Below are 15,329 nucleotides of genomic sequence, written 5' to 3' on the forward strand. Positions count from 1 at the left end.
ATGAATATGGTGCAGTTGTTCCATTCATTATTTGGGCAGGAACCTGCTGTTTAAATCCTCCTTTGGCTTGGCTGGAACATGAGTTTCAGTAACTCTTGCACAAATTATGGGGAATTCCACGTTCTGAATTGGACTTTTGAACTAAACAGGAAAGTTATCACGTACTGATTCTATTCATCAAACAGTACATCTCATACATAATTTCAAGTGGGAAATGAGACATACTAGTTCCTTATGATGACAATTTAGTACTGCACCATATTATCAATAAAGATATGGAACAGATGTTTTCACCATGTTTCAGCCCCATATACTTGTAAAGTTGTAATCAACAGCTTACAACATGGTGTATTTCTTACCAATTTCATTTTATCTACACAATTTTCAGAATGGCCTAACACAAAGTACTTACACAAACACATATGAGATTGCCACGACATGCCGGTGCACAAGACGCCGCAACCACGCCCCCCCACGCGCCGCCGTGACTACCGTCCTGCACTAGCCGCCATGGCCACCAACCACAGTGGCGACTAGGGATCGAGGCGTGGCCTGCTCAGGCGGGTGCTCGCACGCTGCAGTGTTGCTTCTCCGGCGAGGACGCCATGCTGCACGGTGTGCCACACCACCGCATCTCTGTTTTCTTCGGTAAGTCTTCATTAAAAGACCTTGGAATAGTAAGTAGAAGTTCGACAAAAGGAGCTACATCAGTTTGGACCTTAGAATAGCAAGTAGAAGACCTACATCAGTTCCTCAGTACATATCAATTAGCAATGTTGAAAAGTTCAATTCAGCTGCGTGTGTAAGTTCAAAGAATTACTGTAGGAAAGTTTAGAAGTTTGGTTTCGTGAGAAAAAAGTATGATTTTCTATCAGTATTTTGTATGATTCATTTGCCTCAGATGCAACCTAAAACTAGACAAAAATTAATTATGTTTACTGCCTGTAATGCTCTCTCCACCCTACTGTCCGTTTTGGTTGATGGACAAGTATAGACAAAAATTCTTGTACAGGGAAAGTTCTTGCATTACTGCCAGGCAAGTTCAAAAAATAAACCACGACAAGTTCAAAATGAAAATATGGCAACAACAAAAAGGGAGTTCAGAAGTAGGAAGTTGGATGCATCTGCCATTGTTCTTTTTGTGCTCAGGTTTACATGAAAATACACTTCACATGCTACAGCACCTGGATCCATGGACAAAAATTAATATGAGAGAGATAATTTGGTTGTTTCATGCTCTTTAGTGTTTGTTTCTATTCCTGTTAGCACCAAATAGTATTTGAAAATGTATATTTTGTGCTCTCACATATTTGTTTTGGCAGTACAAACACATTATCACAGCGAGTATGGATGCGGCACCTTGGGGAATAATGCCTCCAATGTGCAAGCCCAGGATGACGACGCTGATCACTAGCACGAAGGATACCAAGCAGGCTAAGGATGAAGTACACGATGCAGGCAAGGAGGACAACCAAAACATGCAATCCGTACACATAGCAGCAGCTGCAAGTTCGTCTGTCTATGATGATATGATTGCAACTTCTTAAAAGAAGGTGCACATGATAGTTTGATGTTTCTGCAAGAAAGGAAAAAATGGTTTGAATTAAAAACATTGATCAGTACGAATAAAAGTTAATTATCAGTTCAAGTGCTCTCTCCTGCCATGCATCACTCTTCAAATCAAAACATTTGCTGTTGCTAGATAACAAAAAAAGAGTACTGTTAAATTTAGTAACAACTTACTGATGGAGTTATTTCTACCAAGAAAGTCATGGAATTTATACTAGAGTTGCCGATACTACAAATGCTACTACATATTACTGCACACTGACTATCTCACCTTTGCCATATTTGTGCAGACTCTTGGACTTTCACATGCTCTGCCTTCATTCATGTAGATCTGCAATCCTATTGTTGGCTTAGTGGTGCGTACCAACCTAAACATAGTTCTTGTGATGAAAAATGCCCTGCATGTCACAACCCTAGATTTCTGCTTGTAATTAGTGGCATTGCATCCATGCATCATTTTCAATTTCAATTAATCTTGAAATGGGGATGTTCAAACCCTAGCATCACTTGAATCAAACTAGGTTCAACTAAAAATTGCATTCAATGAAACCAAAATGATCCTTATTGATTTTTGGTATTTTTGGCAAGGGATTTGATCCAAACAAAAAATAATGAACATTTTTAAGGAACAATTTGGGCACTGAATTTAAGTCATAAAGTATTTGAATTGGGGCATTTAATTGCTATAAATATTACTAAATGCTCCAACAATTCTAAAAATAGCTAAGGGCCCGTGAGATAATTCAGTAATTGCCCATAATTAATTTCAGGATTTATAGAAGTGATTTGGTGTTGTTGCTAAATCAAAAACAAATTTGCAAATTAGAAAACAGAACAAAAGTAGAAATTAGAAGGAGAGAGAAGCCACCTGAACTTACCTGGCACTTTTGGCCCAACACTGTGCACCCCGGCCTGCCACCGCTGCCAGTCATCTCCCTCCTCTTGCCAGAAGGCAGAGGAGAAGCGGAGCACGCCCCCGCGCGAGCGCGCCACGCCGGCAGCAGCTTGCCTGCCTCCCCAGCTCTCTAGTCGCGACGCGGAGCTGCCACGAACCCCTCTGCCTCTTCCCCTCTCTCTGGTTCCTCCCTCTCTCCCTAGTGTTCGCGCGCGCAGCCACCGAGCGCCTCGTAGCGCGCCGACGAGCACTACCACGGCCACCGGCCTCCACACGCCTCCCCAACACGCCAAGAAGCTTCGCCGTCGACCTCTACACCGTCTCAGCCAAGCCACGCGAGCGGAAGCGCCCTGCAGCGTCGTCCCCGACCTCATCTTCAACCTCTGACCGCCGGCAACCTCACCGTGGATTCGCGAGCTCCAGACCCTCCCCGATCCCGCCGTTGCCTCTGATGGATTCGCTGTGAGCCTCTGCCCCTTTCCCCTCTCTCCCCGCACTCGTCCGCGTCCTCTAACCACCGTGGCCATCGGAGCCGATAGCTCCTCGCCGTCGGCCATGTCGCCACCGCGGTTACGGCCGTGCAAGCACGCGTCCGAGCTCACCACTGAACTCACCGCACTCCCGCGAGTCGAACACGACCATCCACGACTCCTCCCGTGCCCCGCATCGCCCAAACCGTTGTTGGCCGTACTCCGGCCGCCGCCTCGCTCGCCGCCGGCGCTGCTCCCGGCCACCCTGCGGCCTCCCGTCCGGTCCTTGGATGCGGACGAGCAAGAGCTCCTCCCCGACGCCCTCAGCGCGCCAAACCACCGCCCGTAGCTCAAATCCGAGCCGCGCCGCCGTCGATTTGGTCACCGTGGGCCAGGCTCCGGTGACCGCCGATGTGGCCGCCATTAGTGGCTATTTGCGCCACTAATTAATCCTCCACTGAAACTGACAGCCGGGCCCCACCGCCTAACTAACCGGCTAACTTAATAAGATTAAGTTTAATCTAATAACAGCGGGCCCATGTGTGAGTTTTGACTACGCTGACGTGGTCGTTGACCCGACCCCACCTGTCTGTTACTCTAGGCAGCTCTGGGTCACTGGCCAGTGGGCCCCACTGGTCAGGCTTGACCTGGTCAGCGCTGTTGACTTGCTGACACAAGCATGATACAGTGCTGATGCTGTAAATGATTTTCTGGATTTAAAATAATTCAGGAAATTTCAGAAAATGTCCTAAACTTCTAAAAATCATAGAAAATAATCTGAAGCTCCAAATGAAATAATTTATATATGAAAAATTATTAGAAAAATCCAAAGAATTTGTTTATAGCATTTTCATGCATTTTTGAACAACTTAAAGTTCCTGTATAAGACAATTTGAACTAATGGCATTTGAAATGTCTTATGTGGAGTTTGAATTTGAATCTAGTGTTCAAACCAACTCCATTTAAATCGTTGCTAGCTGCATTAGCTCAAATCACAGCATATTGCCATGTCACATTCATGCATCATATTGTTGCATTGCATTGATTGTGTTCCCTCTTGTTTGCCGGTGTTTGTCCCCTCTCAGTAGACGTGGTTCCGACGATGAGATCGATGACACCGATGAAGAATTATACTATCTTCAGAAGTGCCAGTCAAGCAAAACCCCCTTGTTCATTCCGATACAATCCCACTCTCTCGCTCCTGCTCTCTTTTACTGCATTAGGACAACAACGATTCAACTGTTATATGCTGCGGTAGTTGAACCCCTTTCCTCTGCATGACCTGTCATTGCCACAGTAAATAGATGAAACCCACTAGCATGAGTAGGAGTTGTTTGAGCCCTGATGTGCCTACTCATTCATGCTTGTTTGTCATGCCTGCTACTGCTTAAGAGTTGAGTCAGGTCTGGTTCATCGGGGATGAATTGGAATGGTGATGAACATGTCCTACCGTGTGTGAGCTAAGTGTGTGAACATGATTTGGTAAAGGTAGCAGTGAGAGGTCATGTAGGAGTACATGCTGGGTTGTCTCATTGAAACCGTTCTCAGGAATATGACCCCGCATTGGGCCCTGAACAACTACTACCACACATTGGGCCCTGAAATATGACCCCGCTCGACTTATTAACCCCCTGTCCTCTGTCCAGGAGTTGCAAGTAGTTTCTGGTGTTTGTATTATGCTGGAGGCCGTTCTGATGATTAGTTGCATCGGACAGCTTTACATGCCGTACCGCTTTAAACGTCATCTATCTTTCTTTATGTTTTCATTTTGGGTTCTCTCTCCCATGGCTATGCTTAGCTGGTCGGTGTAGGTCATTGCGTGATCTACTTTTGTTGCTTTCTATTATGGTTTGTAATGAATCAGTCCGGGTTTAAAGACTGGAAGGTTTTATGTTGGAACGTGCGTGGTCTTAATTCTGAAGCACGGCAATTAGCGGTTAAACAAAAGATTGATGAAAGTGGCTGCTCTGTGGTCTGTCTCCAAGAAACGAAGTGTATGCATATTGATCACAGGTTTATTAGGAAGTTTTGTCCACGACGCTTTGATAATTTTTCGTATGTGCCTTCGGTGGGTGCCTCGGCTGGTATGGTCATCATTTGGAACTCCTCTTTCTTTGAGGGTAAATTAATTGAGGCATGGCCTTATGGTATTATTCTGGAATTCCACTCTAAGCATACTTCTGAAGTTTGGACCCTAGTGTCAGTTTATGGCCCTTGCCAGGGTCCGGCCCGCGATGATTTTGTGCAATGGTCATACAACCTTGACATCAACTGTGATGATAATTGGCTGCTTTTGGGCGATTTCAATTTTATGCGGTCGTTGGAAAATCGTAACCTACCTGGGGGTAATGTCAGCGACATCTTTCTGTTTAATGAAGTGATTGGCCATTTGGGTCTTGTTGAACTACCAATTAAGGGACGGCAATTCACTTGGTCAAATATGCAAACTGAACCTTTACTTGAACAGATTGACTGGTTTTTTACTTCTGTTGCATGGACTTCGGATCATCCCAACACGCTAGTATTGCCGCTTGCACGCACGGCCTCTGATCATGTCCCGTGCGTGGTCTCAATTGCTACTGCTATTCCTAAGGCTAAAGTCTTCCGCTTTGAAAATTATTGGATTGATTTGCCTGGCTTTTACGATTGTGTTGCTCAAGTTTGGAACAAGTCTGTGGCCAGATCCTCGGCTGCCTTAACTATTTCCTCTAAATTCAAGGCACTTCAATATGCCCTCAAGAAATGGCACCTCAATCTGTCCACAGTTAACGCGCTCATTTCAGACTGCAACAAAGTGATTCTATACTTTGATGGACTGGAGGAGATTAGGCCTTTGACTAGGCCGGAGTTTAATTTTAGGCGAATTGTGAAATTGCATCTGGAGGATATCTTACATTGGCAATTTGTATATTGGAAGCAACGTTGTACTATACGAAGCATTAAAGTTGGTGAGGAAAATTCGAAATTTTTCCATGCCATGGCCACTGAAAGGTTTCGGAGAAACACAATTTCTTCAATTAAGAATGCAGTAGGTGATGTGGTCTCGGATCACCAACAACTAGCTGGCATGTTTTGGTCTGATTTTAATCAGCGTATGGGCAATGCAAAAGGAATCCGCATGGGTTTTGATTTGGACACCTTAATTGCGCGTGTTGATGGCCTTGAGGATTTATCCCAGCCTTTCACTGATTCCGAGGTTGAATCTGTCATTAAGAACATGCCAACGGATCGTGCTCCTGGTCCCGATGGTTTTTCTGGCCTGTTCTTAAAGAAGTGTTAGCCAATCCTAAAGGAGGATTTCATGCAACTTGTGAAGGAGTTCTATGAGGGCAGATGCAATCTGGAATGTCTTAACACTTCATTAATTACTCTGATCCCCAAAAAGCTGAGCCCTGAAGTTGTCGGAGACTTTCGGCCCATCTCGTTGACCAACACGTGCTTGAAGTTTTTAACTAAGCTGCTTGCTAACCGCCTTCAGAAAGTGATCCTTAGATGCATCCACCGCAATCAATATGGTTTTCTTCGGTGTCGTTCTATTCAAGATTGCCTGGCCTGGTGTTTTGAGTATATACACCAATGCAAGGCCTCGAAGCGGCCCATCGTCCTCCTTAAGCTGGATTTCACGAAGGGCTTCGACACAATTGAGCATGAAGTTATTCTCAGAATTTTACAATGCAAGGGTTTTGACTCCCGTTGGACTGGATGGATCAATAGCTTGAAAGAACATGCGGTGCCCCCATGTTTGGTTTTGGTAATTGATGACAATCTCTATGGACTAATGGTTGCCTTGAGTTATATTTGAAGGATTTGTCCATAGGCATTTCTTGAAGTCAATGTGTTGGTTTCAAGGAGTTTATGTGGTGACCAAGGTGTTATTAAGGAATTATCCAAAGATTGGTCATGTGGGAGTTGAGCTTATTGCAAGCATGTCTTGAAGAAGAAGATTGTGTGATCATTCATGTTTACCTTCAAGACATCATCCAAATAAAAAGAGTTGGAAAGATTCATGGTTGATCAAGACTAAGTCGAGAGTGAATCAACTTGATCAACTCACAAAGCGTAGAAGATGTACCGAGAGGGATCAAGCGATCCCATGGTGTGGTAAGCATTGTCAATTACGCTTTGTGTACTAACCCATGATCTTCGTGAGAGTTCTTTGTGGGGTTAGGTTGCGGTGTGCAAGTTCAAGTGAAGCATCGTGAAGAGATCAAATGCTTGAAGCTTGCCGTCCATTGTGGTGACAATGGACTTATGAAGATGTTGCGGTGTGCAAGTTCAAGTGAAGCATCATGAAGAGATCAAATGCTTGAAGCTTGCCATCCATTGTGGTGATAATGGACTTGTGAAGATGTGCCGAAGAGTGGCTCACCCATAATGGAGTATGGGGGAGCAATCAACTAGTCTTCATCGAGCCAACGCAACCTAGAAAGGTGGTCCAACTTGAGGGAGTCAAGATCGTCATCATCTAGCTCAAGTGGACCATGTGCAAGGCAAAGGTTTGCCCTTGATAGGTTTTCTATTTTACCAGTCTCATGATGGTAGTTGGGAGACCGGGTTATAGGATCGATTGCCGTACTATCAAGGGGGGCTCTCGATGAGTAGCTTGATCGTATCATTCGTAGAGAGCTCAAACCATTGCATCCTTGCATCATCTTTCTTGGTTTTTGTTTGGTTCCTCTCTTTGTGAGTTTTGGAGCTTATGGTCATCTTGATGACAAGCTCGAGTTCATCGAAAACGGAGTTCACTCACATCTTCTATGATGTTTTTGATGTTGGAGGTTATGCCGGTTCTTCTCGGTTGGAGGTTTCACTCCTCTATTTGTTGGCATACCTCCACTGCCTCTTCTTACTATAACCAGTCGCTGTTTTGATGCTACTCGTCTTCCTCTATCCAACAAGCTTGAGTTTGCTCAATTCGGAGCTCATATGCAGAAGTTATGGCAGTTTTGGTCCCAGCGGTAGTACCGCGGGCTGGAGCGGTAGTACCGCTTGGGTGCTACAAGCGGTAGTACCGCTCAGGAGCGGTAGTACCGCTGGTAGCCCCCAGCCGTAGTACCGCTACGGTCTCGTGCTAGTACTGCCTCGATTCGAGGGGTCTTTTTCGTGTCGGATTTTACGGTACTAGCCGCGGCAGTGGGGGCCGTTGTACCGCTCGTATGCGGTAGTACCGCCCTGACCACCACGGTAGTACCGCTCTGGGCCCAGCGGCAGTACCGCGATGGGGAGCGGTAGTACCGCTTATAGGGCAAGCGGTAGTACCGCTCTCTGCGGGGCTGAAGTGGGGGTAACGGTTGGATTGTTCCCCTCACTATATAAGGAGGTCTTCTTCCCCAATGAACCTTATCTTTTGAGCTCGTGTTTTTCCCCCATTGTTGACCTTCTTCGAGCTTGCTAACTCTCAATCCCTCCATGGATTCTTGCTAGTTTTTGAGGGAAAAGAGAGAGGAGATCTAGATCCACATTTCCACCAATCACTTTCTCCTCTATGTGAGGGGAACCCCTTGGATCTAGATCTTGGAGTTCTTGGTGTTCTCCTTCTTGTTCTTCCTCTCTTTTTCCTCCCTAGCATTAGTTGCTTTGGTGGGATTTGAGAGAGAAGGACTTGGGCACTCCGTGTGCCCTTGCCATTGCATTTGGTGCATCGGTTTGAGTTCTCCACGGTGATACGTGGAAGTTACAAGTTGAGAAGCTTATTACTCTTGGGTGCTTGGTGCCCTTGAGCTTGTTCCTCTTGGGTGCTTGGGCGCCCTAGACGGTTGGTGGTGTTCGGAGCTCAATCATTGTGGTGTAAAGCTCCGGGCAAGCGTCGGGGTCTCCAATTAGGTTGTGGAGATCGCCCCAAACAATTTGACAGGTACCGGTGACCGCCCCCAAGGGTTGCCAAAGTGTACGGGTTCGGTGACCGCCCCCAAGGGTTGCCATTTGTACAGGTTCGGTGACCGCCCTCAAGGGTCCCTTAGTGGAATCACGGCATCTTGCATTGTGCGAGGGCGTGAGGAGATTACGGTGGCCCTAGTGGCTTCTTGGGGAGCATTGTGCCTCCACACCGCTCCAAACGGAGATTAGCATCTGCAAGGGTGTGAACTTCGGGATACATCATCGTCTCCGCGTGCCTCAGTTATCTCTTACCCGAACCCTTTACTTATGCACTTTACTTTGTGATAGCCATATTGTTTCTTGTCATATTTCTCGCTATCACTTAGTTGTTTATCTTGCTTAGAATAAGTTGTTGGTGCACATAGGTGAGCCTGTTTGTTGTAGGTTTTGTGCTTGTCAAATTAACCGCTAGGTTTATTCCGCATTTGTTCAAGCCTAAACCGTAATTATTTTAAATCGCCTATTCACCCCCCTCCTCTAGGCGACATCCACGATCTTTTAATATTGTCTACGGGATCTTCTTCTGTGCTTCTCAACGGTGTGCCGGGCAATCATTTTGTTTGCAGAACGGGCGTGCGTCAGGGGGATCCTCTATCACCGTTGCTCTTTGTGATCGCGGTTGATTTATTGCAATCTGTAGTCAACGAGATGTGTTCCAGGAACATCCTCTCACTGCCAATCCCAACCAGCTCCAGAGACTACCCGATTGTACAATATGCCGACGACACTTTAATTGTTCTGCCTGCGATCGATGATCAGCTTATTGCTTTCAAGGAGATGCTTGACACCTTTGCGGCGTCAACATGATTACGTGTAAACTTTAGTAAGTCCTCACTCATTCCAATCAATATGACTGATCAGGAAGGTGCTAGGGTGGCTTCTTTGCTCGGATGCGACGTTGGGTCAATGCCATTCACGTATCTAGGATTGCCAATGGGAACTTCTAGGCCTGCAATCTATGATCTGCTGCCTCTGGTTGATCGCGTTGAGCGACGCTTATCTGCTTCCTTATGCCTGCTAAATCAAGGAAGCCGACTACAACTTCTACAGTCGGTGTTGTGCTCCATGCCAATATATTTCTTTGTGTACCTTATCTCTTCCCAAGGGCATTTTGCAGCAGTTAGAGTGAATCATGAGACAATGTCTGTGGAGAGGCAACACGGATAACCCACGCCAATCATTGGCTGCTTGGGATTTAGTCTGTCGCCCTAAGAATTTTGGTGGTTTGGGTGTTCTTAACTTGGGCATTCAAAATGAGGCTTTGTTACTAAAGCATCTCTTCAAGTTCTTTAATAAAGTGGACGTGCCTTGGGTATCATTAATTTGGGACACTTATTACGCATCGTCACCACCTCAAAGCACTCAGATCTGTGGCTCCTTTTGGTGGCGTGATGTCATGCGTTTATATCCCAATTTCTGCAAGCTAGCTGTTCCACAAGTTCATGTTGGCGACACGGTGCTTTTTTGGCTCGACCGTTGGCAGCTGGGAAATCGTGCTGTCCTTTTACAAGACTGCTTCCCAAGGCTACATTCATTTGTAGTTGATGATGCAAGCACTGTCAAGGAGTTTATGGAGCTGCTTGATGCCTTGGATCATTTCCATTTGCCTCTGTCACAGGAGGCCTATTCGGAATTCACACAGCTTCAGGCCCTGCTGCCTTTGATCAATCTGGATGGAGAGAGCAAAGACATTTGGAAGTGGCCTTCGAAGTCTGGTGCTTTTATGTCAAAGATATACTATGACTCTTGCTTCTCACACCTAGTGGTTGACCCCACCTTCAAATGGATTTGGAAGTGTGCATGCACGCTCAAGTTCAAAGTGTTTGGCTGGCTTCTCTTAATGGATCGTTTGAACACTAGGGATATGATGCAACGTCGAGATTGGATCATTCAGGATGACACATGTGTGCTATGCAACCTTGCACAACATGAGGATCGGGCTCATCTTTTCTTTGCTTGCAATTTTAGTCAAAGGGTTTGGAACTATCTTGGGATATCTTGGTCCGTTCAACCGAACCAAACCACATATGAGATGGCTCAAACAGTTAGGAGGGATTTCGGTCATCCTTTTTTCACTGAGGTTGTTTTCACTGCTACTTGGAATATTTGGACACAACGGAATGGGAAGATCTTCAGAAATGAGCAACCTTCTTTTAGAGCTTGGAGAAGGAACTTTATCCATGACATTTCTCTGCTGTCTCATAGAATTAGATGTAAATATAAAGATAGTTTATTGTCTTGGATAGCTACCTTTCTTAGACCCTATTCTTGTAAGTATCTCTTCTCTTTTCTTGTAAATTTGTAAACTTGTAACTATACTTCTTTTTTAGTTATTAATAAAGGACTGTGAGGCTGTTGCCTTGCAGTATATAGTCAAAAAAAAAGAAATATGTTGAATTTGTTCGACATACTAATCCATGCATCCACAACTCAGAAAAACATATGTTCCTTTGAGTTGTCCCTCTTTAGTTGTATCCTAACCTCCGTCTATCAAGTGATAGTCAGAAATAGTTGTGCCTTCGTGTTCATCGGTGCCTATTATTCTTGTGGTCCGTCAAGCCGTTCTAATTAAGAATGATTAGGAGAAACATACTCCAGTACCTTGTCCATTTCTAGGATTGGGTCAAAGTAGTTGTATTCCACAGATCAAAATGCCAATCCAGCCTTTGATCTGTTCTACCTTGGAGTGTCACCCTCTTTCATATCAAGAATTACGTGAGGATTGCACAATCTCTCATGAATTCTTGATGCAGTGATACTTCTCGCCATCATTATTCATCCCTCGGTCTCCGTGTTGGTTGTAACCGGAATGCTGACAAGTGAACTATGATGTGTGAAATCAATACTCCACAATAATCTTATTCTTAGTGTGTTGGTTATTGAATCATCATCCTAAGGTTTATCGTGCGACCTAGTCCATTTTCCCTGGTGCACTCCTCGATCAATGAGATAGGATTGTGTCAATCCATGACTCTCTTGATCACATCATCTTGCCCCGAAAATCAAGATTGTTCTCGAGCTTAGTGACATACCGGTGGTTCGTGATTTTCGGAATATCTTCTCGGAAGTGTTACCAGGTTGTCACCTGACCGCTATGTTGAGTTTGTGATCAAGTTGGTTTCTTGTAAACCACCCCTTCTCCAAGAATCCGTGTTGGATACCCCTGAGCTAGTTGGTTAAGCCAAACAACAACTTGGAGAGTTGGAAGATAAAAGCTTGTCTGACTTAGTTCATTTTAAGGGATATCACTTTGTGTGTGCGTTGAAGAAAGATGATACCTTCATCAATTTGTCCTCGTATCAGTTGTTGGATCTGTTGTCTTGTCAGAACTTTGGCTTGAGTGTGGGCTATCGTCAAATCAAATCAGAACAAACGGTGTTCGTAATGCTGTCTTATTCGTGATTGATCCCTCGAGAATGCACCATTATATCTTTTGGTCTGACCAACGCTATCGCTTTGTTCGCATAGTTGTGGAATTCCATCTTCATGGAAATCTGGATGACTTATTGTTGAGCCCATCGGCAATAATTTCATCTTGTCTATGATTCATGTTGAACATTAAGCTAGTGTTGGAAACTTTGAAAGCATTTCTTCATGCTAGCTCATGAAGCATATGTTCGGTGTAAAAAGTGACTTTCTCCAAGTTCACGTGCATTAGGTGCAAGTTGCCGCCATGAATTTGAGAAATGTTTGTTTTTGTTTCCTAAGGGATCATCCCAAGTCAGTCATGCAGGTGCGAAGTATTCTATGGTCTGATAGACTAATCATCTTCATTCCATATGTATTTCCTAGCACACAAAGCCACTGATTGATTTGTTCAAGGTAAAGATGTCTAATTTAAGTGCACAAGACTTCGATATCCTCGATGATGGTTCCCCACCTGGACTCGGTAGTGTTTCGTTGTAAGACTACTATGTGGTCATGCTTGTCTTGGACAGCATGTTCACATGTTTGTAGCAGAACCCGCTCATGTTTTGGAGCTTGCTATCGTTGCTCATTTCCCGAGAATCTCGCAACGTCATCTTGTCGGTTTGTGTTGCAAACTTTCTTTTCCAGATATGCTGACTGAAATATCCTGTTACCAACCAGATCTGAATCTCAGGCAGATATGATGGTTGGAACTTTTCCAAGGTCTATGATGTAGGTCCCGACAAGGTTGATGTTCTGGCCGACACACCTAGCCGGAAGATCTATTATTCTAGCATCTTGAATGATCAAGTTGACCATCTTCTCCATGAGGATGTTGTGTGACTTATTTTAGAAGTTGTTCCTTATGGATCCTTTGTTCTCCCGAAGTCAGACCTTTACTTGATGTTCCAGATACCGAATGGTATTGGGTTAAGCCGGTACATTAAGGAGAACATTAGAAGCGGAGTGTTAAATGTCTCTCGGTCGATCATCCAGGTTTTTGTTCCTTGGCATTGCTAAGAACAAATCTGAGAAAGTGTTGTCTTCCTTTGCATCGGCATCGTCCATCACTATTCATCATGGTAGTATGATGTGTTGCCAGGATCCTCGACGCGGATGTTGTAAGACCCTGATGAATATAGAAATGTTCAAGTTCTTGAGAGCACGCTCAGACACTAGATTACATCCTCGGTATCAATTGGAATGTGCCTTCCGTTTGCCGAGTTGTCTTCTAACTCTAGTTCCCTTTCCAAACTGAGTATGTCATTCTTTTGAATTCCTTCAAACGATCAATTGTGAATTGCATCAGGCTGGTATGAAGAGTTTCAATGATATTTATATCAAAAGTAATTCTTTTTGCCACTTAAGGGAATAGCTCTACGAGTCACCTCCCCTAAGATGTCTCGTTATGGTATTAAGGGCATTATATCTCCTCGCTACTTTGAAACGCATCCACCATCCTTTTAAGCGTGGGATTGTTGCTGAAGGATCCCTCTGCCTCTTCCCCTCTCTCTAGTTCCTCCCTCTCTCCCTAGTGTTCGCGCGCGCAGCCACCGAGCGCCTCGCAGCGCGCCGACGAGCACCACCACGGCCACCGGCCTCCACACGCCTCCCTGACGCGCCAAGAAGCTTCGCCGTCGACCTCTACGCCGTCTCCGCCAAGCCACGCGAGCGGAAGCGCCCTGCAGCATCGTCCCCGACCTCATCTTCAACCTCTGGCCGCCGGCAACCTCACCGTGGATTCGCGAGCTCCAGACCCTCCCCGATCTCGCCATTGCCTCTGATGGATTCGCTGTGAGCCTCTGCTCCTTTCCCCTCTCTCCCCGCGCTCGTCCGCGTCCTCTAACCACCGTGGCCATCGGAGCCGATAGCTCCTCGCCGCCGGCCATGTCGCCACCGCGGCTACGGCCGTGCAAGCACGCGTCCGAGCTCACCACTGAACTCACTGTCGGTGTCAAAACCGGCGGATCTTGGGTAGGGGGTCCCGAACTGTGCGTCTAAGGTCGATGGTAACAGGAGACAGGGGACACAATGTTTACCCAGGTTCGGGCCCTCTCTATGGAGGTAATACCCTATTTCCTGCTTGATTGATCTTGATGAATATGAGTATTACAAGAGTTGATCTACCACGAGATCGTAATGGCTAAACCCTAGAAGTCTAGCCTGTATACTATGGTAATGAGTATATCCCCCTTTGGACTAAGTCCTCCGGTTTATAGAGACACCGGGAGGATCTAGGGTTACACAAGGTCGGTTACAAAGAAAGAAATCTACATATTTGGTCGCCAAGTTTGCCTCCCACGCCAAGGAGAGTCCCATCCGGACACGGGTGCAGTCTTCGGTCTTCGTATCTTCACAGCCCATCAGTTCGGCCGATGGCTAACAGGCCGGACGCCCGAGGACCCCTTAGTCCAGGACTCCCTCAGTAGCCCCTGAACCTGGCTTCAATGACAAGGTATCCGACGCGTAGGTCTGTCTTCGGCATTGCAAGGCGGGTTCCTCCTTTCGAACTCCAAGATAGTCTTCCGACGTATTGAACGTGTCCGGACCTGTAACATAAGTCTTGTATACTTCCACGGAGGGCACAATAATTTATAAATCTAATCCACCGACAACTGTTTATAGCATGATGCCACGTCACCGTCGGGACATTACTTTAAACCCGTTGTTGGCCTGCAGCCCCGGGTTTCGAGGCGCGGCTTTATTGACACGTCTTATCCCAGCCGAGATTGTGTCCCCTTTATTAAGGGATTCTTATTAACACAGACGTGGGTAACCCAACCGTCTCTGTGGTACAACTCCTTGGAAACAGGCAAGTTTCAAGGCCCGAGAGTTGACGTTTAGATACTCATGGCCTTTATAAGGGGGTACAGACCCGCCTCCCCCTCTTCCACGTTTGCTTTTTCCTCAGCCCTTGCTATCTCGAGTTCTAGAACCCAAGTTTCGACCACCTCAAACCTTAGTCATGTCCGGATCCAGCGTTCCCGGTCGGTGGGCGGCTTCTTCTGTTACAGAGGAGGATATTGCGAAGCTTAGGGCGGCGAGATATCTGACCGCAGAAATCCTCCATCGGCTCCCTGCCGAAGGGCAGGTTATCCCTACCCCCAGAT

General features: G+C 45.9%; 1 long non-coding RNA gene across 3 annotated transcripts in view; it reads left to right on the plus strand.

Moving 5' to 3' along the window:
* LOC123097041 (uncharacterized) overlaps positions 1-15,329 on the plus strand; it is a 29,613-nt gene that overhangs the window by 1,751 nt on the left and 12,533 nt on the right. Inside the window, exons 4-6 of one of the 3 annotated variants that reach the window (XR_006446892.1) lie at positions 40-648; positions 1,323-1,553; positions 1,860-1,925. This is a non-coding gene — a long non-coding RNA (uncharacterized lncRNA). Of the gene's footprint in view, positions 1-15; positions 649-1,322; positions 1,554-1,859; positions 4,057-15,329 lie in introns of those variants that run through there. The other 2 variants (XR_006446891.1, XR_006446890.1) reach the window with 2 other exon arrangements.

The sequence above is a fragment of the Triticum aestivum genome, chromosome 4D (genome assembly GCF_018294505.1).
Source record: "Triticum aestivum cultivar Chinese Spring chromosome 4D, IWGSC CS RefSeq v2.1, whole genome shotgun sequence".
NCBI lineage: Eukaryota > Viridiplantae > Streptophyta > Magnoliopsida > Poales > Poaceae > Triticum > Triticum aestivum.